The 22,362-nt window shown below is 42.9% G+C and overlaps 1 pseudogene; it reads left to right on the top strand.

Annotated features, from left to right (window-relative positions):
- The first annotated feature begins 273 nt into the window (after positions 1-273).
- LOC140355867 (uncharacterized) lies at positions 274-20,362 on the top strand (annotated as a pseudogene).
- The last annotated feature ends 2,000 nt before the right edge of the window (positions 20,363-22,362 follow it).

Here is a 22,362-nt window from a genome sequence, read left to right on the forward strand (position 1 = left end):
TCATGTATCGCTTCATTCTTCTGCCCAGTCCAGATGAAGGGAGATCGGAGGGTCGGAAAAGAGTAGTGAGAGAGCAGAATAATCCTAAAGTAATCCTTCAATTTAAAACTGAGAGTGAGTTAGGAAAAATTGGAATCTTGGCGCTGTCAAGGGAGATAAAGAAGATATTGGGGGATGTAGCATTTGCCAGTGTTGAGAGATGGTAATCTACTGATTGTGTGTGATTCGGAGGCGCAGAAAAACTCAGCAATGCAGATTAGTAGCATTGGAAAGATGGCTGTAAGTGAGTTTAAGGTTGTTGGAGAAAGGAAAGGAGCACGTGGAGTAGTCACAGGAATCCCCCTGGATGAAGATCTGGATAAGTTTAAAAACAGTTTGGGTGCAGGGGTGGATTCTGTTAAGAGATTGATGAGATGGAGTGATGGCCAAAGAATTCAGAGCATGTCGGTTTTATTGGAATTTAAAGATGTGCTTCCTGAGAGAGTGAAGGTCGGCTGTTTGAGTTTCCTGGTAAGAGAATATGTCCCTCCTCCACTCCGGTGCTACAAGTGTCAGCTTTATGGCCACATAGCAGCGGTGTAAAGAGGGAAGCAGAAATGTTTAAAATGTGGAGGTGAACATAAGATTGAAGAATGTGAGGAAAATGCTCAGATTAAGTGCTGTAATTGTGGGGGACAGCACACTGCGACGTTTGGTGGATGTGAGGTAAGAAAGAAAGCTGTACAAATTGAAAAGGTAAATATGTTGAATAACATCTCGTATGCAGAAGCTGCAACGAAGGTCCAAATACAGAAACGAGGAAACACTGCTGACACCAGTGTTGTTCCAAAAAGAGGAGGAACAAGTATAGTACTTGCTGTTGATGACTTGGTAGTATTTTTGTCTTATGTGATAAATTGCTCTGAACAAGTCAAACGTAAACCAGACAAAGCTAAGATGATAGTAGAGGGGGCGGAGAAATTCTTGGGTGCTAAAGGTATCTCTTGGGAGCTAATGAACAAAAGGTTAGAGGGGAACAGTAAGGCAGGAGGAGAAACAAGTGAGAAGACCTGATTATACTGCAGTGGAATGCCAGGAGTCTCATTGCAAATGGACAGGAATTTAAAGGATATGTACAAGATAGTAAGGTGAAACCGGATGTCATTTGTGTTCAAGAAACCTGGCTAAAGCCAACATTAGATTTTGTTATTAGAGGGTACGAGTGTGTTCGAAGGGATAGGCAAGGAGGAAATGGTGGAGGATGTGCAATATTTATCAGGAATGGGATCAGTATAGAGTTTTAAGTAAAGGGAAAGAATTATAATTCATTGTGATAGAAGTGTGGGGGAGAGTTCTTCTATTAAGAGTGCTTTTTAAACTTCCTATAAGTTATCTATCCCTTTCCTCTGAATCTACCTGCGTTGCAACAACAAAATTTCCCCATGTGTGGACAAAAAAGGAATATCTTATCTCATCTTAAGCGTTTAACACTGGAGGGTCTGCAGGATTTTATGGTTCATCTTGAGGGCAAATCTACATGTTGTGGTGATTTTAATGCTCATAGTACGTTGTGGGCATAATGATGAGAATGGGTTGGTGATAGAGGATTTAATGGATATGAAGGGTCTTGTATGTTTGAATGACGGGAGTGGAACTAGATTTAATGCTGGTGTCAGCGGAACCACCTCCTCATCAACGCGGGGAAGACCAAGGAGATGGTGGTGGACTTCCACAGAGGCCACCCCACTGCCCCCTCACCAGTGAACATCCAGGGACGGGACATTGAGAGAGTGACTCATACAAGGACCTGGGTGTTCATCCGAACCACAAACTGAACTGGACTCATAACACAGACGCACTGTACAGGAAGAGCCAGAGTCGGCTCTACCTCATGAGACTCAGGTCTTTTGGAGTGACAGGGCCACTCCTGAAGACCTTCTCTGACTCTGTGGTGGCATCAGCTCCTGTAGGTGTGGCCTGCTGGAGCAGCAGCATCACAGAGAGGGAGAGGAAGAAGCTGGACAAGGGTCCTGACTAGATTCACATCTATGCTGGACCATGAGTGTCGCCCCCTGCAGGACACTCTGTCCGCTCTGGAGAGCAGCTTCAGAGAGACTGATCCAACCTCGCTGTGCGAGGGAGAGGTTTCACAGGTCTTTCCTTCCTGCTGCTGTCAGACTGTATAACAAACACTGCTAGCCCTGAACATGTGCAATACTGATTTAACCATGTGCAATACTGTCATATTCATGTGCAATTACTGTCATACTCATATGAAGAAAGCTATGTGTGAGACGGGGGTGCGGAGTGTGCGCTGCGTCGCACATTCTGGCCATCTTTGCGTACAGAACTTGCTTTCCCAACATGGCGTGATAGACACCGTGGTTACTGCGAGGATGAGTGTAGGTCGCTTCAAACACTGGCCCCTGGCCTACTCTCGACTCGACAACAGATGGATTTCATCAAGAAAAACATACGTTTTATTATTTAAGCCCAAGAGTATTAAGAGTGCAGTTCTGAAAAGCACATTATGGCCTTACTTTATGACACTGTTGCAATTTTAATACACTTTGTTTATTTGTTTACATGCTTCTGGGGATTTTAAGTTGAGCTGCTTTTTTATTTAATTCAAATTCTGCACTATTGTTTCTTATTCAAGCTACCTCAAAAAAGGTGCACTGTTAAAGTGTTAAAAAATAAAATAAAAACTGCGACAACCTGCATTTGTGCATTTAAAAAAAAAAGTTACTGTACTAGGGAAAGAAATCCCGCACACTGTCTTACTTGCGAATAAAAATGTATTGGTAAAGAGGCAACGTTTCGGCAACTGGGCCTTCGTCAGGCAAATGGGTAACTGAGGATGGGACAGAGGTTTAAATAGGAGTGGCCTAAAAAATAGGAGTGGCCAATCACAGATGTTAAAGGTCCCATAACATGCAAAATCGACTTTTCAGAGCTTTTAACCTTCTTACATTGCTATTTGTGCTTCATATTTGTCCAGAGTGTTTTTTTGATTGATTCCCGCAGTGTTTAGCTATATTACAGACTATCTCCTTTCCACAAATCTCCAAACTGACGGGCGGTGGGGCAAGACCGCGTCATAAGGGCAAGCACGCGTCATTAGCCCCCCTCACCCCCCGCCTGCCGCCTCCCGCCCCCTTCCCCCCGGCTCCGCGCTGCTGTCTCCCTTCAAGCTCATTCCGGAGTTTTTCTGCTTCGATTTACGAGGAAACACGGCTCAAAGAGGCCCAAAACGTCATTAATGATATCGCACTCTTTACTATTATCACAATGGTGAAGGTTTATGTGGCACTTGATGCAGCAACCGGGAAAATAAACGGAGAGAAGTTCTATCCGATACGAAAAACCAGGAAATAAGAGCGCGATGGACATAAGACTTTTTTATCCATCTCTATCTCTATAGATAGATAGATAGATAGATAGATAGATAGATAGATAGATAGATAGATAGATTCTCACTCATTCGCGCGGAGCTGCGCAGCGCGGAGCAGACAGCTGTGGGGCTACGTCACGGGTGGGCGGGGCACACACGCTCTCTGAGACTACGTCACGGGTTGGGCGGGGGAGCCAGATCGCTCTTCGCAAGGTTGGGGGCGAATATCAAACCAAGCCGTTTGCATTTCCGGGTTGGTGAGGGGGTCCAAGGTCTGGGTGATATTTCTTAACTATTATGTTAAGGCTGTTGCACAACCCTTATTATTACCAATTATACACTAGACTACACTAGACTACGAAACGTGAAAAAAAGCATGTTATGGCACCTTTAATCACAAAACGATAGACAAATAGTGACACCTCATGATGAATTACACATACGTCAAAAATAGTATTAATCACTATTTTTTGAAGGCCCAGTTGCCGAAACGTTGTCTCTTTACCAATACATTTTTATTTGCAAGTAAGACAGTGCGCAGGATTTCTATTATTATTATTATTATTATTATTATTATTATTATTATTTTATATATATATATATATATATATATATAATTCCACAAATGTTCCCAATCATTGTGTTCACACGTGCTATCACAGGCAACACAACACCGCTCTGTGACGAGTTCTTGCTGGTTTGCGCACGGCAACAAACCACACTTTTTTGTCGCTGCTCTGAACAGCTGCAAGTTCCCCGAGTTGATCTGGCGCTGTACTCACACCACGTTTGTGAAATATGTTTGCTCATGTAACGGTTATATGATTAAATCCCACGGGCGCATACATGGATGCGCCCGTGGGTAAAACAAAACTAATCAAATGTGTGGTGATTTTCATAGCTTACGATGCCCACAAATGTTTTTTTCCCCGCAGCTTTTGAGTTTGCTCTCACAATTTGACATTCTCGAAACATACGGCCAGTAAATATGCAATAAAATGTTTAAGGTCTGGTTTTCATTATTTTGAAATCCAGGTCGAGTTACCGGAAACACACATTTTTTTCTTCTTATGAAGTTCTCTCAGGTGTGAACTGTTGCCCAGTCAAGTGACCCAAACTGCCATTTTTAGAGCCAATTACCTTCCCAGGAATGTTGTGTAGAAGCATTGCGACTCCTGCTGACCAATTTGTTCCATAACTAAAATATATTTTGTCTCCCCAACATTTTTCATCAGTGTTTTTGGTGTGTGTCTCTTGAAGAAGAAAACGATGTGCTTTGGTTTTAGTCGAGTCTCTCAAACCCCGAGCATTGAGAGACGCCTGCCGTGTGGGGCGGGCTGCGGCCTCATGAGTTTGAGTCCGGCTTTCACCTGTTTGCTGCATGTCGTTCCCCAGTCTCATTCCCATTTCCCACTGCACTGTCCTGTCAAAGCCTACAGTCCAAAAAAAACTCTGGAAAATAAAGTACTCAGAATGTGAAATACAAAGGATCAAACATGACTCTCCCACTTTACCCTCATTCACACAAACACATTTAATTGTTAAATTAAATCAATGTGTTACATTCATTAAATGTTGAATGTAAACATGTTTGAATGACAGAGCTCTGGCTAGACTTGTTTGATGCTGTCGGTCCTCACCCAAAGCCAGAGCCTGTTATACTGTCCACATTCTTATAGAAACAGTAAAGTTCTGTTCGTTTCATAACTCACTGAACCTTGTGAAAATGACTTATTTTTTCCATGACAACACCACTCTCAATGGTGATAAGGAATTGACAAAAGTATAAGTTATTTATTTAACCCTATTATTACTTAACATCTTCTTTTTCTGTGTTCATGGCAGATCTAAAAGTCCATCAGAAGAATTGGGTTCACCTGTGACCAGTGTGGAAAGACATGGAGCTGTTCTTCTGCGCTCAAGAAACACTACAGAACTCACACAGGAGAAAAACCATACGAGTGTGACCAGTGTGGAAACAGTTTTCCTACAGCAAGAGCTCTCAAAATACACACTAGTATCCACACTGGAGAGAAATCTTACAACTGTGATGTTTGTGAGAAGACATTTTCAAGCTCAAGCTACTTAAAAAAACACATGAGAGTCCACACTGGAGAGAAACCTTTTAAGTGTGACCAGTGTGAAAAGGCTTTTAGAACATCACCTGAGCTCTCGAATCACTACACAACCCACACAGGAATAACACTAAATGAGTGTGACCAGTGTGGAAACAGTTTTTCTACAGCAAGCGCTCTCAAAAGTCACACCAGAATCCACACTGGAGAGAAACCTTACAGCTGTGATGTTTGTCAGAAGACATTTTCAAGCTCAAGCAGCTTAACAACACACATGAGAGTCCACACTGGAGAGAAACCTTACAGCTGTGATGTTTGTCAGAAGACATTTTCAATCTTGAGCAACTTAATAAGACACATGAGAGTCCACACTGGAGATAAACCTTACAGCTGTAATGTTTGTGAGAAGGCATTTTCAAGCTCAAGCCACTTAACATCACACATGAGAGTCCACACTGGAGAAAAACCTTACAGCTGTGATGTTTGTGAGAAGGCATTTTCAAGCTCAAGCTGCTTAAAAAAACACATGAGAGTCCACACTGGAGAGAAACCTTTTAAGTGTGACCAGTGTGAAAAGGCCTTTAGAACATCACCTGAGCTCTCGAATCACTACACAACCCACACAGGAATAACACTAAATGAGTGTGACCAGTGTGGAAACAGTTTTTCTACAGCAAGCGCTCTCAAAAGTCACACCAGAATCCACACTGGAGAGAAACCTTACAGCTGTGATGTTTGTCAGAAGACATTTTCATGCTCAAGCAGCTTAATAACACACATGAGAATCCACACTGGAGAAAAACCTTACAGCTGTGATGTTTGTGAGACGGCATTTTCCCAGTTAAGCCACTTAACATCACACATGAGAGTCCACACTGGAGAGAAACCTTACAGCTGTGATGTTTGTCAGAAGGCATTTTCCACTCAGGCAGCTTAATAAAACACATGAGAGTCCACACTGTTGAAAAGCCTTAGCGGCTAAGGCTTTTATCAGATGCATGTGTTTTCATATCAAACGCCTGCTAATGTTCATGTTTTACCATAAATGAGCTCATCATCTGGACACTGTTTTTTTTTTTTCCCAACTCCTTCATTGAGTCATTCTCAATATGTGGATGTAGTCTGAGAATGCAAATATTTATTCTACTCTATGAAGGGTGTTTACAATTTCACTTGAGATTACTCTCCTTTGTATCCTAACTGTAAAGGGCTATCAAAACCCTTTTGTTAGCTGATGTTAGCTCCCTCATCACTGAGTACCTGATTAGCGTCAGAATGGACAGGGCTTTTCCCGCCCCATGGCTTCAAGACACTATTGTATGCGACCGGTATGTTTAACGTTAAATTTCTATTCAAAGAGCTCTTTCTGAACAAAATGGCCTCTGTAGGACATATGTGTCCATAGAGACCTTTAAGAGACATTACCTTTTCATAATTAAGACACTGTTGCAGAAAGCAAAGCAAAATGTTGGATGGGTGGAAGAATGTTCCCCATCCCCCATGGACCAACAACACTGTCTTCACCACACCCCCCTCCCCCCCTTTGGGTCAACACCTCTGATAAAGAACACAGAGGACACCAAATGGGTCCAAGGACCTGACCCCTGTGGAGAAGTGGAATCGTCTACTGTAACAAATCCTCTTGTTCTGCTGGATGGAAACTTTCTCAGGATGAAGTCCTTAATGACTGTATTTCACATTTAAACTGACTTAACGTTTACTGTGTGATCTAAACTTGTAAATAAATCATGCTTTAGTTTAGTTTGCCTTAAGAACTGTGTTTGAAATGTGTTTATGTCATATTTAATGTACTTCCTCATGACCTGCTAATGATGTGTGGGAGGGGCTTCCATTGTCTCCCACGTCTCAGCACTGTGCTCAGAATGTCAAATCTTCGAACGCTAAACTCTGAGCAAAGACCAGCGCCACAGACGGCTCTAAGGACCCAAAGATCTCTGAGGAGGCCTTGATCCACATCTGGGCCTTCTCTTGGACACATGAGACCTGAGAGTGGCTGAAACTTGCAGAGTGGCATTAAAGTGAGGTTTCATCCAGATTATTTTAGAATTAATCAAAACTTACTTTTCACGTTGATCCCAGACATAGCTGGTGTAATTAATGTGTAATTACTTGCTTTGATATTTTTGTTTATTAAACTACACAAAATCATTCCGGTTTATAGACTTTTTATTGATCTTTTTTTTTTAGAGTTATAGTTGTCAGTCAATGGATAAAGTGCTCCCTTTTCAGAAAACGAGACTCGGTAGGAATTAATGTTTTGCTGAACAAGCTTCAGATTTTGCCCTTTTTAAATTTAAATCTGAACAATAACTACCTAAAATCCTAGTCCCAGAGAATATTGTCCATAACAAACACCATGTTCAAGCACAAGGGTGTCCATCAGTGCACGTGGCACCAGGACGCATACTTCCCAACTCTCTTGGAGATATTTATTTAAAAAAATAAAAATTGACCTTTTCTACTAGCCTTTACTTTGGTAGCAAAGGCGAGCGGCGGGGAGCATACGGGGGACACGGGCGCCGCCATGTTTGTTGTGATTACGCTGCTGAGCGTTTCCATCCCAGAATTCAACGCAGGTCAAATTTAATCCGAAATCTACACCATGATAGTGAACGACATGAGCGTTAACAAAGATAGCGGCGCCAATAAGGATAAATCGACTGATGAAAATAAATACCGGTTCTACACTACATGGTTTGTTTAATATAGAAATATACTATGAAGCGTAAAGTGGGACGAATATTTATCCGATGAGTCATGTGGCTCGCCTCATTAGTGTTATTTTTGGTTAATTCTGATAAAATTTGAAATCTCCTGCATAGGGGGGCAATCTCCCATTTTTTAATGTGTTATCTCCCCCCTGGGATGGTAAATAATTTGGGAAGTATGAGGACACCCTAGGCTGGAGATCAATTATCGGCTTTGTTGTCGTGTCATCTGACCTCCGGCCACGTATCTTGGACACTCGGGTGAAGAGAGGAGCAGAGCTGTCAACTGATCACCACCTGGTGGTGAGTTGGATCCGCTGGCGGAGGAGGAAGCTGTGCAGACACAAGCGCATTGTGAGGGTCTGTTGAGAACGTCTTCCCTCTGTCAGTAGGGTCTTCAACTCACACCTTCGGAACAGCTTCTCCCATTTCTTGGGGGAGGCTGGGGACATTGAGTCAGAGTGGACCATTTTCGTGACCTCCATCGTCGATGCGGCTGCTCAGAGCTGTGGTCGCAAGGTCTCAGGTGCCTGCAGGTACGGCAACGCCCGAACCCGGTGGTGGACACCGGAAGGGATGTTGTCAGGCTGAAGAAGTAGGCCTATCAGGCCTCTTTGGCTTGTAGGACTCCTGAGGCCTTTGACAGGTATCGGCTGACCAGACGAGCCGCAGCTTGTGCTGTCGCTGAGAGGAGTTTGGGGAGATCATGGAGGAGGACTACTGGTTGCCCCCAAAGAAATTCTGGAAAACCGTCCGTCGCCTCAGAAGTGGGAAGCAGTGCTTCACCAACACCGTTTACGGTGCGGGTGGAGACCTGCTGACCTCGACTGGGGATGTTGTCGGGACGGTGGAAGGAATACATTGAGAACCTCCGTAATCCCACTATCACATATTCCGAAGAGGAAGCAGACTGAAGACTCTGAGGCTGACTCGTCCATCGCCCAAGCTGAAGTCATTGAGGTTGTTGGCAGACTCCTTGGTGGCAGGGCTCCTGGGGTGGATGAGATCTGCCCTGAGTACCTAAAGTTTCTGGATGTTGTAGGACTGTCTTGGCTGACACATCTAAGTGTCTCTGGACTGGCAGACCGGAGTGGTCATCCCTCCGTTCAAGAAAGGGGACCGGAGGGTGTGTTCCAACTACAAAGGGATCACACTCCTCAGTAAGGTCTGTTCCAGGGTACTGGAGAGGAGAATACGACTGATAGTCGAACCTCAGATTCAGGAGGAGCAGAGTGGTTTTTGTCCCGGTCGTGGAACACTGGACCAGCTCTATACCCTCCATCGGGTGCTCGAGGGTTTATGGGAGTTTGCCCAACCAGTCCACATGTGCTTTGTGGATCTGGAGAAGGCTTTCAACCGTGTCCCTCGGGGTGTCCTTTGGGGGGTGCTCTGGGGCTACGGGGTCCGGGGCCCTTTGCTCAGGGCTGTCCGGTCCCTGTATGACTGGAGCAGGAGCTGTGTACATTGGAGTAAGTCAGACCTGTTCCCAGTGCGTGTTGGACTCTGCCAGGGCATCCCTTTGTCACAGGTTCTGTTTTTTGTTTTAATGGACAGAATTTCTAGGCGCAGTCAGGGGTCGGAGGGTTTGGGGACCACAGGATTTCATCTCTGCTGTTTGCAGACGATGTTGTCCTGATGGCTCCATCAAACCCGGACCTGCAACATGCACTGGGACGGTTTGAGCCGAGTGTGAAGCGGCTGGGATGAGAATCAGCTCCAAATCCGAGGCCATGGTTCTCAACCGGAAAAAGGTGTCTTGCCCTTTCCAGGTGGGTGGGGAGTCCTTGCCCCAAGTGGAGGAGTTCAAGTATCTCGGGGTCTTGTTCACGAGTGAGGGAAGAGGGAACGTTAGATTGACAGTTGGATCGGTGCAGCGGTCTGTTGTGGTGAAGAAGGAGCTGAGTCGAAAGGCAAAGCTCTCAATTTACCGGTCAATCTACATTCCCTCACCTATGGTCATGAGGTAATATTTTGAATAATTGGTTAAATCCAACTGAACTCTTTGCTTTGAAAACCACTGCAAATATGATGACGGTTCAAAACCATGAACCATTTGCTCAATATTCAAACCCATTTTGGGCTGTATTCAAAATCAGAGCGTATTAAAAAAAAAGTCAAAATGTGTCCTGTTGAGTTGTGCTGTAGACCTTTAGTCGAACAATCGATCAATGGTGTCTTTGTCAAATTCATTTTGGGTTCTTTTGAAGGATTAATATTCACAACAACAGAAAAGAATAAACAAGTGAGATACTGTGAGATTTGGGAGTGAATTATGGGTTCATTCTGTCGTTTTTCATGTAAATACACTGGTCGTTTTCTATAAAAATAAAAAAAAAATTGCAATAGTGTGAACTCCTGTGATCTTGTGGTGTTGTCGTTCCACTTTGGGTTAAATACATGTTCTGTTAGCAAAATATATAAAATCAATGTTGTTTTTAAGATGGGCTGAATTTGAATATTAAGTTTATTGTTGATGGTAAAAAGTTCAAACCTCAACTAACACATTTAAACACATTTCTGTTGTATTGAAATAATATTGTCTGATTATCGTTATCAGGAATTAGATAAAGATTTTTGTCACTATTTTTGCCTTAGTCTTATCATAAAGATACTAAATAGTTTTGCCCGCTTTAATCGTGTCTACTGCACGGTTTTGGCCGTAGAGGTTTAGGTTTATAGTTTTACTTCCTGTTTGTAATTTATGACATCACACTAGTGAATTACCCAGCAACCACTTTTTGATTCGACAAATAGAAATATATGAGCGCTCCTTTATTTTGTTGAATTAACATTTATAGGGTGAAAAACAGTTGTTTTGTGTAAATTATACATCTACTCTGGCTGGACCCTAATGTGATGTCACTTCCTGTCATTTACTATAGATTTGTTTGTACTTTTCCTTGCATATAGCCGCTCGATCGGTGTAAAACTATGGTTCATATGTACAACAGATACAGACACACCAAATAAAAACCTGTAACGTGCCCTTTGAACTAGGGACTGTTGAATGTGGTGTCGATGAGTCTCGCAGGCCTGTTTGAATAGAACGGTTTGGCGTCTTGATTGTGTGTTACAAAGTTGCGTGTCTCTCATGTAACGCGCCTGAGCAGACGTTCAGCCCAGCGCTTCCGTTTTGCAGCGTATAAGGAAGAAAACTGTCTGGATGTTGCCAGAGCCCATTATTATAACACTTTCCTAGCCGGGCCACGTGACAGATGATTGAACGCTTTTCTTTCAACACTGACGATTTCAGTTTGAGTTGAGTTTTTCTTATTAAAAGCAGACTGACTTTTAACACAAAAAATAGTCACATTTCTTTCTCCATTTTGCTAAAGGTGTGATTTTTGTTTGTCTCACTATTAAATCTGCAAGTGAAAAGTAACGTTAAGGCTCAATTAATGAAAAAAATATGACAATCACAGTTATTAAAACCATAACTGTAATCACGATTATTCAAACAATTATTTTTTTAGAGCAGGGATGTCAAATTTTACCGTTTTGATTAAATATCACGATTTAATGATTGATCACGATTTTGAGACTGTGACCAAACAACAGTGACAGTGAATTTCCCTGGGAGCGCCCCGGGTTTTTGCCTCTGTGACACAAGCGGTGTGCTTGGCCTGCCGATACCTGTCAACGGCCTTAGGAGTCCCATAAGCAGAAGAAACCTTATCCCTTACGCCATCCCGTACTTCCGGCGTCCACCACCGGGTTCGGGGGTTGCCGCCTTCCTAGATTTTTAAAGATGAATATTCATTAAAAACCTATAAAGGGTTAATTTGAAAAAGTAAAGAGTGTGTATGATACCTGGAGACAAAAAGTACTAAAAAAAAAACTTAGATTTGACTTTCTAGTTTACCTGATTTAGAAGCTATTACATTTTATTATTATTATCTAATTAGGGTTGAATTGAAAAAAGTACAAGGTGTGCTTGATACCTAGAAATTAAACCTACTATAAAAGACTATAGAATCTATTGAAAGAATTCCTTGTTTTTTGAAGGTGAATATTCATAAACTACCTGTCCTGATAACGAGACTGTGACTGGGGCTTAGCATCGGACCTCTTCTTGACTGGAAAACATCATAATGGCCAATGTGAAACCTGTGGAAAAGAAGAAACTGTCCCCCATGTTTTAATGGAGTGTAACAGGTTTGCAGTTCAGAGGAGATCACTTTTGTCCCACTTCTTTGATCTGGGGTTTAAATCTGTGTCAGTGAAGACTTTGCTTGTCCCCTCTTTGCATCAGCAGGTGTACAGAGCGTCATAACGGACTATCACCAGTGAGAGGCAGCAGTGCTCTGTGTGGTGCGTAGTCTGCCGGAAATACATTGTTACCTGCCTGGCTGGCCCCTTGAAGAGAGAGGGTGGCATTGTGGGTAGCCGGAAGTGTCTTGTTGTTTTTGGGTCTGTTTTTCGTCGCGCGCGTGTCTGCCACCGCTGATCCGTATGTCCTGCATTCCGCTTCATGTAACCAAATAAAATCGTGTTGCAACGAGTACTATGCCTGCTCAGCCTCTGTACCACGGTTAGGAGTTTACTGGGCAGGGGAAGTATTAATAAATCCGGAGGTGGAAATAAATTTGGCCACGCTAATGTATAGCTTACATAGAGATATCGTTCTACTGACGCGCGCAGATCTCTATTGGTGGTGCGGAGGCAAAGTGCTTCACCATGCATTATACGGCAAGAATGAAGGTCCTTGTGCCCTAGTATCTCTCATTGTGCAGGCAGTCGTGTTTCCCATGACAGCTAACGACATTTTGCAGTGGGCTGATTCTCCTGTCCGGATGGCAGAGAACCCACTGCGTCCCATGAGATCGGTAGGGAAATCCACTCCCTGGCTGAGTGAAGCTGACCCAACCTACGTCGATGCCATAGGAGTCCCACGGGGTGTACCAGACGAGTATAAAATCAGTAATCAAGTGGCCGCAGGATTTGAATCATTCTTTTGCCCGTGGTGTACTATAAATAAAAACGTTGATAGAATGAATTACATCCATTATAATATTCAGAAACTGGGTAATTTTTCCCAGGAAGGGTTCACTGCTGTACACGAGCAGCTAGCCGCTACCTCTCTGATGGCCTTCCAGAATCGTATAGCCTTGGACATGCTCTTGGCAGAGAAAGGCGGGATTTGCGCCATGATACGGGAGGTGCAATGTTGTACTTTTATACAGAATAACACACGCGAAGGGGGCCGTTTGACCCAGGTTGTTGACGGATTACGCACACTAAATAGAAAGATGAAAAAGCATTCGGGGGTAGACACATCCATGTGGGATTCATGGATGAATTATTTTGGTAAATGGAAAGGGTTAATGTCGTCTGTGATACTCTCCCTCGCCGTTTTCCTGGCCATCCTGGTCTTGTGTGGCTATGGCTGCATACCCTGTATCAAGACCTTCACGGTGTCTTACCCACCTGGTGGAACGAACGATCGACGGCTTTGTGGCTCAGGCAGGAGGAGGTCAGTATATGTTGATATGTTGGTGCCAAAGGACGATGCTGTCCTCCCGGAGGAAGAGGAATGTTATCTACTCTAACCTTTCCCTTTGTCTAGTGTGCTGCGCTGTGCTTTATTTTTCAGAGTTGTCTGGTGAGCCGAACAATGGGAAAGTTTTGCAGTTCTGTAGTAGACATGTTTATATTGATGCACGGTTTTCTCACCAGTGATGGTTTGGTTCTATGTGAATTATTTGATTATATATGGGTTCTGATTGTGATCTCCTTCAGATATCAACAGGGGGAATGAAGTATATTGATTATGCTCATGTATCGCTTCATTCTTCTGCCCAGTCCAGATGAAGGGAGATCGGAGGGTCGGAAAAGAGTAGTGAGAGAGCAGAATAATCCTAAAGTAATCCTTCAATTTAAAACTGAGAGTGAGTTAGGAAAAATTGGAATCTTGGCGCTGTCAAGGGAGATAAAGAAGATATTGGGGGATGTAGCATTTGCCAGTGTTGAGAGATGGTAATCTACTGATTGTGTGTGATTCGGAGGCGCAGAAAAACTCAGCAATGCAGATTAGTAGCATTGGAAAGATGGCTGTAAGTGAGTTTAAGGTTGTTGCAGAAAGGAAAGGAGCACGTGGAGTAGTCACAGGAATCCCCCTGGATGAAGATCTGGATAAGTTTAAAAACAGTTTGGGTGCAGGGGTGGATTCTGTTAAGAGATTGATGAGATGGAGTGATGGCCAAAGAATTCAGAGCATGTCGGTTTTATTGGAATTTAAAGATGTGCTTCCTGAGAGAGTGAAGGTCGGCTGTTTGAGTTTCCTGGTAAGAGAATATGTCCCTCCTCCACTCCGGTGCTACAAGTGTCAGCTTTATGGCCACATAGCAGCGGTGTAAAGAGGCAAGCAGAAATGTTTAAAATGTGGAGGTGAACATAAGATTGAAGAATGTGAGGAAAATGCTCAGATTAAGTGCTGTAATTGTGGGGGACAGCACACTGCGACGTTTGGTGGATGTGAGGTAAGAAAGAAAGCTGTACAAATTGAAAAGGTAAAAATGTTGAATAACATCTCGTATGCAGAAGCTGCAACGAAGGTCCAAATACAGAAACGAGGAAACACTGCTGACACCAGTGTTGTTCCAAAAAGAGGAGGAACAAGTATAGTACTTGCTGTTGATGACTTGGTAGTATTTTTGTCTTATGTGATAAATTGCTCTGAACAAGTCAAACGTAAACCAGACAAAGCTAAGATGATAGTAGAGGGGGCGGAGAAATTCTTGGGTGCTAAAGGTATCTCTTGGGAGCTAATGAACAAAAGGTTAGAGGGGAACAGTAAGGCAGGAGGAGAAACAAGTGAGAAGACCTGATTATACTGCAGTGGAATGCCAGGAGTCTCATTGCAAATGGACAGGAATTTAAAGGATATGTACAAGATAGTAAGGTGAAACCGGATGTCATTTGTGTTCAAGAAACCTGGCTAAAGCCAACATTAGATTTTGTTATTAGAGGGTACGAGTGTGTTCGAAGGGATAGGCAAGGAGGAAATGGTGGAGGATGTGCAATATTTATCAGGAATGGGATCAGTATAGAGTTTTAAGTAAAGGGAAAGAATTATAATTCATTGTGATAGAAGTGTGGGGGAGAGTTCTTCTATTAAGAGTGCTTTTTAAACTTCCTATAAGTTATCTATCCTTTTCCTCTGAATCTATCTGCGTTGCAACAACAAAATTTCCCCATGTGTGGACAAAAAAGGAATATCTTATCTCATCTTAAGCGTTTAACACTGGAGGGTCTGCAGGATTTTATGGTTCATCTTGAGGGCAAATCTACATGTTGTGGTGATTTTAATGCTCATAGTACGTTGTGGGCATAATGATGAGAATGGGTTGGTGATAGAGGATTTAATGGATATGAAGGGTCTTGTATGTTTGAATGACGGGAGTGGAACTAGATTTAATGCTGGTGTCAGCGGAACCACCTCCTCATCAACGCGGGGAAGACCAAGGAGATGGTGGTGGACTTCCACAGAGGCCACCCCACTGCCCCCTCACCAGTGAACATCCAGGGACGGGACATTGAGAGAGTGACTCATACAAGGACCTGGGTGTTCATCCGAACCACAAACTGAACTGGACTCATAACACAGACGCACTGTACAGGAAGAGCCAGAGTCGGCTCTACCTCATGAGACTCAGGTCTTTTGGAGTGACAGGGCCACTCCTGAAGACCTTCTCTGACTCTGTGGTGGCATCAGCTCCTGTAGGTGTGGCCTGCTGGAGCAGCAGCATCACAGAGAGGGAGAGGAAGAAGCTGGACAAGGGTCCTGACTAGATTCACATCTATGCTGGACCATGAGTGTCGCCCCCTGCAGGACACTCTGTCCGCTCTGGAGAGCAGCTTCAGAGAGACTGATCCAACCTCGCTGTGCGAGGGAGAGGTTTCACAGGTCTTTCCTTCCTGCTGCTGTCAGACTGTATAACAAACACTGCTAGCCCTGAACATGTGCAATACTGATTTAACCATGTGCAATACTGTCATATTCATGTGCAATTACTGTCATACTCATATGAAGAAAGCTATGTGTGAGACGGGGGTGCGGAGTGTGCGCTGCGTCGCACATTCTGGCCATCTTTGCGTACAGAACTTGCTTTCCCAACATGGCGTGATAGACACCGTGGTTACTGCGAGGATGAGTGTAGGTCGCTTCAAACACTGGCCCCTGGCCTACTCTCGACTCGACAACAGATGGATTTCATCAAGAAAAACATACGTTTTATTATTTAAGCCCAAGAGTATTAAGAGTGCAGTTCTGAAAAGCACATTATGGCCTTACTTTATGACACTGTTGCAATTTTAATACACTTTGTTTATTTGTTTACATGCTTCTGGGGATTTTAAGTTGAGCTGCTTTTTTATTTAATTCAAATTCTGCACTATTGTTTCTTATTCAAGCTACCTCAAAAAAGGTGCACTGTTAAAGTGTTAAAAAATAAAATAAAAACTGCGACAACCTGCATTTGTGCATTTAAAAAAAAAAGTTACTGTACTAGGGAAAGAAATCCCGCACACTGTCTTACTTGCGAATAAAAATGTATTGGTAAAGAGGCAACGTTTCGGCAACTGGGCCTTCGTCAGGCAAATGGGTAACTGAGGATGGGACAGAGGTTTAAATAGGAGTGGCCTAAAAAATAGGAGTGGCCAATCACAGATGTTAAAGGTCCCATAACATGCAAAATCGACTTTTCAGAGCTTTTAACCTTCTTACATTGCTATTTGTGCTTCATATTTGTCCAGAGTGTTTTTTTGATTGATTCCCGCAGTGTTTAGCTATATTACAGACTATCTCCTTTCCACAAATCTCCAAACTGACGGGCGGTGGGGCAAGACCGCGTCATAAGGGCAAGCACGCGTCATTAGCCCCCCTCACCCCCCGCCTGCCGCCTCCCGCCCCCTTCCCCCCGGCTCCGCGCTGCTGTCTCCCTTCAAGCTCATTCCGGAGTTTTTCTGCTTCGATTTACGAGGAAACACGGCTCAAAGAGGCCCAAAACGTCATTAATGATATCGCACTCTTTACTATTATCACAATGGTGAAGGTTTATGTGGCACTTGATGCAGCAACCGGGAAAATAAACGGAGAGAAGTTCTATCCGATACGAAAAACCAGGAAATAAGAGCGCGATGGACATAAGACTTTTTTATCCATCTCTATCTCTATAGATAGATAGATAGATAGATAGATAGATAGATAGATAGATTCTCACTCATTCGCGCGGAGCTGCGCAGCGCGGAGCAGACAGCTGTGGGGCTACGTCACGGGTGGGCGGGGCACACACGCTCTCTGAGACTACGTCACGGGTTGGGCGGGGGAGCCAGATCGCTCTTCGCAAGGTTGGGGGCAAATATCAAACCAAGCCGTTTGCATTTCCGGGTTGGTGAGGGGGTCCAAGGTCTGGGTGATATTTCTTAACTATTATGTTAAGGCTGTTGCACAACCCTTATTATTACCAATTATACACTAGACTACACTAGACTACGAAACGTGAAAAAAAGCATGTTATGGCACCTTTAATCACAAAACGATAGACAAATAGTGACACCTCATGATGAATTACACATACGTCAAAAATAGTATTAATCACTATTTTTTGAAGGCCCAGTTGCCGAAACGTTGTCTCTTTACCGATACATTTTTATTTGCAAGTAAGACAGTGCGCAGGATTTCTATTATTATTATTATTATTATTATTATTATTATTTTATATATATATATATATATATATATATATATATATATATATATATATAATTCCACAAATGTTCCCAATCATTGTGTTCACACGTGCTATCACAGGCAACACAACACCGCTCTGTGACGAGTTCTTGCTGGTTTGCGCACGGCAACAAACCACACTTTTTTGTCGCTGCTCTGAACAGCTGCAAGTTCCCCGAGTTGATCTGGCGCTGTACTCACACCACGTTTGTGAAATATGTTTGCTCATGTAACGGTTATATGATTAAATCCCACGGGCGCATACATGGATGCGCCCGTGGGTAAAACAAAACTAATCAAATGTGTGGTGATTTTCATAGCTTACGATGCCCACAAATGTTTTTTTCCCCGCAGCTTTTGAGTTTGCTCTCACAATTTGACATTCTCGAAACATACGGCCAGTAAATATGCAATAAAATGTTTAAGGTCTGGTTTTCATTATTTTGAAATCCAGGTCGAGTTACCGGAAACACACATTTTTTTCTTCTTATGAAGTTCTCTCAGGTGTGAACTGTTGCCCAGTCAAGTGACCCAAACTGCCATTTTTAGAGCCAATTACCTTCCCAGGAATGTTGTGTAGAAGCATTGCGACTTCTGCTGACCAATTTGTTCCATAACTAAAATATATTTTGTCTCCCCTACATTTTTCATCAGTGTTTTTGGTGTGTGTCTCTTGAAGAAGAAAACGATGTGCTTTGGTTTTAGTCGAGTCTCTCAAACCCCGAGCATTGAGAGACGCCTGCCGTGTGGGGCGGGCTGCGGCCTCATGAGTTTGAGTCCGGCTTTCACCTGTTTGCTGCATGTCGTTCCCCAGTCTCATTCCCATTTCCCACTGCACTGTCCTGTCAAAGCCTACAGTCCAAAAAAAAGTACTCAGAATGTGAAATACAAAGGATCAAACATGACTCTCCCACTTTACCCTCATTCACACAAACACATTTAATTGTTAAATTAAATCAATGTGTTACATTCATTAAATGTTGAATGTAAACATGTTTGAATGACAGAGCTCTGGCTAGACTTGTTTGATGCTGTCGGTCCTCACCCAAAGCCAGAGCCTGTTATACTGTCCACATTCTTATAGAAACAGTAAAGTTCTGTTCGTTTCATAACTCACTGAAGCTTGTGAAAATGACTTATTTTTTCCATGACAACACCACTCTCAATGGTGATAAGGAATTGACAAAAGTATAAGTTATTTATTTAACCCTATTATTACTTAACATCTTCTTTTTCTGTGTTCATGGCAGATCTAAAAGTCCATCAGAAGAATGGGGTTCACCTGTGACCAGTGTGGAAAGACATGGAGCTGTTCTTCTGCGCTCAAGAAACACTACAGAACTCACACAGGAGAAAAACCATACGAGTGTGACCAGTGTGGAAACAGTTTTCCTACAGCAAGAGCTCTCAAAATACACACTAGTATCCACACTGGAGAGAAATCTTACAACTGTGATGTTTGTGAGAAGACATTTTCAAGCTCAAGCTACTTAAAAAAACACATGAGAGTCCACACTGGAGAGAAACCTTTTAAGTGTGACCAGTGTGAAAAGGCTTTTAGAACATCACCTGAGCTCTCGAATCACTACACAACCCACACAGGAATAACACTAAATGAGTGTGACCAGTGTGGAAACAGTTTTTCTACAGCAAGCGCTCTCAAAAGTCACACCAGAATCCACACTGGAGAGAAACCTTACAGCTGTGATGTTTGTCAGAAGACATTTTCAAGCTCAAGCAGCTTAACAACACACATGAGAGTCCACACTGGAGAGAAACCTTACAGCTGTGATGTTTGTCAGAAGACATTTTCAATCTTGAGCAACTTAATAAGACACATGAGAGTCCACACTGGAGATAAACCTTACAGCTGTAATGTTTGTGAGAAGGCATTTTCAAGCTCAAGCCACTTAACATCACACATGAGAGTCCACACTGGAGAAAAACCTTACAGCTGTGATGTTTGTGAGAAGGCATTTTCAAGCTCAAGCTGCTTAAAAAAACACATGAGAGTCCACACTGGAGAGAAACCTTTTAAGTGTGACCAGTGTGAAAAGGCCTTTAGAACATCACCTGAGCTCTCGAATCACTACACAACCCACACAGGAATAACACTAAATGAGTGTGACCAGTGTGGAAACAGTTTTTCTACAGCAAGCGCTCTCAAAAGTCACACCAGAATCCACACTGGAGAGAAACCTTACAGCTGTGATGTTTGTCAGAAGACATTTTCATGCTCAAGCAGCTTAATAACACACATGAGAATCCACACTGGAGAAAAACCTTACAGCTGTGATGTTTGTGAGACGGCATTTTCCCAGTTAAGCCACTTAACATCACACATGAGAGTCCACACTGGAGAGAAACCTTACAGCTGTGATGTTTGTCAGAAGGCATTTTCCACTCAGGCAGCTTAATAAAACACATGAGAGTCCACACTGTTGAAAAGCCTTAGCGGCTAAGGCTTTTATCAGATGCATGTGTTTTCATATCAAACGCCTGCTAATGTTCATGTTTTACCATAAATGAGCTCATCATCTGGACACTGTTTTTTTTTTTTTCCCAACTCCTTCATTGAGTCATTCTCAATATGTGGATGTAGTCTGAGAATGCAAATATTTATTCTACTCTATGAAGGGTGTTTACAATTTCACTTGAGATTACTCTCCTTTGTATCCTAACTGTAAAGGGCTATCAAAACCCTTTTGTTAGCTGATGTTAGCTCCCTCATCACTGAGTACCTGATTAGCGTCAGAATGGACAGGGCTTTTCCCGCCCCATGGCTTCAAGACACTATTGTATGCGACCGGTATGTTTAACGTTAAATTTCTATTCAAAGAGCTCTTTCTGAACAAAATGGCCTCTGTAGGACATATGTGTCCATAGAGACCTTTAAGAGACATTACCTTTTCATAATTAAGACACTGTTGCAGAAAGCAAAGCAAAATGTTGGATGGGTGGAAGAATGTTCCCCATCCCCCATGGACCAACAACACTGTCTTCACCACACCCCCCTCCCCCCCTTTGGGTCAACACCTCTGATAAAGAACACAGAGGACACCAAATGGGTCCAAGGACCTGACCCCTGTGGAGAAGTGGAATCGTCTACTGTAACAAATCCTCTTGTTCTGCTGGATGGAAACTTTCTCAGGATGAAGTCCTTAATGACTGTATTTCACATTTAAACTGACTTAACGTTTACTGTGTGATCTAAACTTGTAAATAAATCATGCTTTAGTTTAGTTTGCCTTAAGAACTGTGTTTGAAATGTGTTTATGTCATATTTAATGTACTTCCTCATGACCTGCTAATGATGTGTGGGAGGGGCTTCCATTGTCTCCCACGTCTCAGCACTGTGCTCAGAATGTCAAATCTTCGAACGCTAAACTCTGAGCAAAGACCAGCGCCACAGACGGCTCTAAGGACCCAAAGATCTCTGAGGAGGCCTTGATCCACATCTGGGCCTTCTCTTGGACACATGAGACCTGAGAGTGGCTGAAACTTGCAGAGTGGCATTAAAGTGAGGTTTCATCCAGATTATTTTAGAATTAATCAAAACTTACTTTTCACGTTGATCCCAGACATAGCTGGTGTAATTAATGTGTAATTACTTGCTTTGATATTTTTGTTTATTAAACTACACAAAATCATTCCGGTTTATAGACTTTTTATTGATCTTTTTTTTTTAGAGTTATAGTTGTCAGTCAATGGATAAAGTGCTCCCTTTTCAGAAAACGAGACTCGGTAGGAATTAATGTTTTGCTGAACAAGCTTCAGATTTTGCCCTTTTTAAATTTAAATCTGAACAATAACTACCTAAAATCCTAGTCCCAGAGAATATTGTCCATAACAAACACCATGTTCAAGCACAAGGGTGTCCATCAGTGCACGTGGCACCAGGACGCATACTTCCCAACTCTCTTGGAGATATTTATTTAAAAAAATAAAAATTGACCTTTTCTACTAGCCTTTACTTTGGTAGCAAAGGCGAGCAGCGGGGAGCATACGGGGGACACGGGCGCCGCCATGTTTGTTGTGATTACGCTGCTGAGCGTTTCCATCCCAGAATTCAACGCAGGTCAAATTTAATCCGAAATCTACACCATGATAGTGAACGACATGAGCGTTAACAAAGATAGCGGCGCCAATAAGGATAAATCGACTGATGAAAATAAATACCGGTTCTACACTACATGGTTTGTTTAATATAGAAATATACTATGAAGCGTAAAGTGGGACGAATATTTATCCGATGAGTCATGTGGCTCGCCTCATTAGTGTTATTTTCGGTTAATTCTGATAAAATTTGAAATCTCCTGCATAGGGGGGCAATCTCCCATTTTTTAATGTGTTATCTCCCCCCTGGGATGGTAAATAATTTGGGAAGTATGAGGACACCCTAGGCTGGAGATCAATTATCGGCTTCGTTGTCGTGTCATCTGACCTCCGGCCACG

Source organism: Eucyclogobius newberryi, unplaced genomic scaffold (assembly GCF_026437365.1).
Source record: "Eucyclogobius newberryi isolate DKJ021-1_F unplaced genomic scaffold, fEucNew1.0.hap1 SCAF_12, whole genome shotgun sequence".
Classification (NCBI taxonomy): Eukaryota; Metazoa; Chordata; class Actinopteri; order Gobiiformes; family Gobiidae; genus Eucyclogobius; species Eucyclogobius newberryi.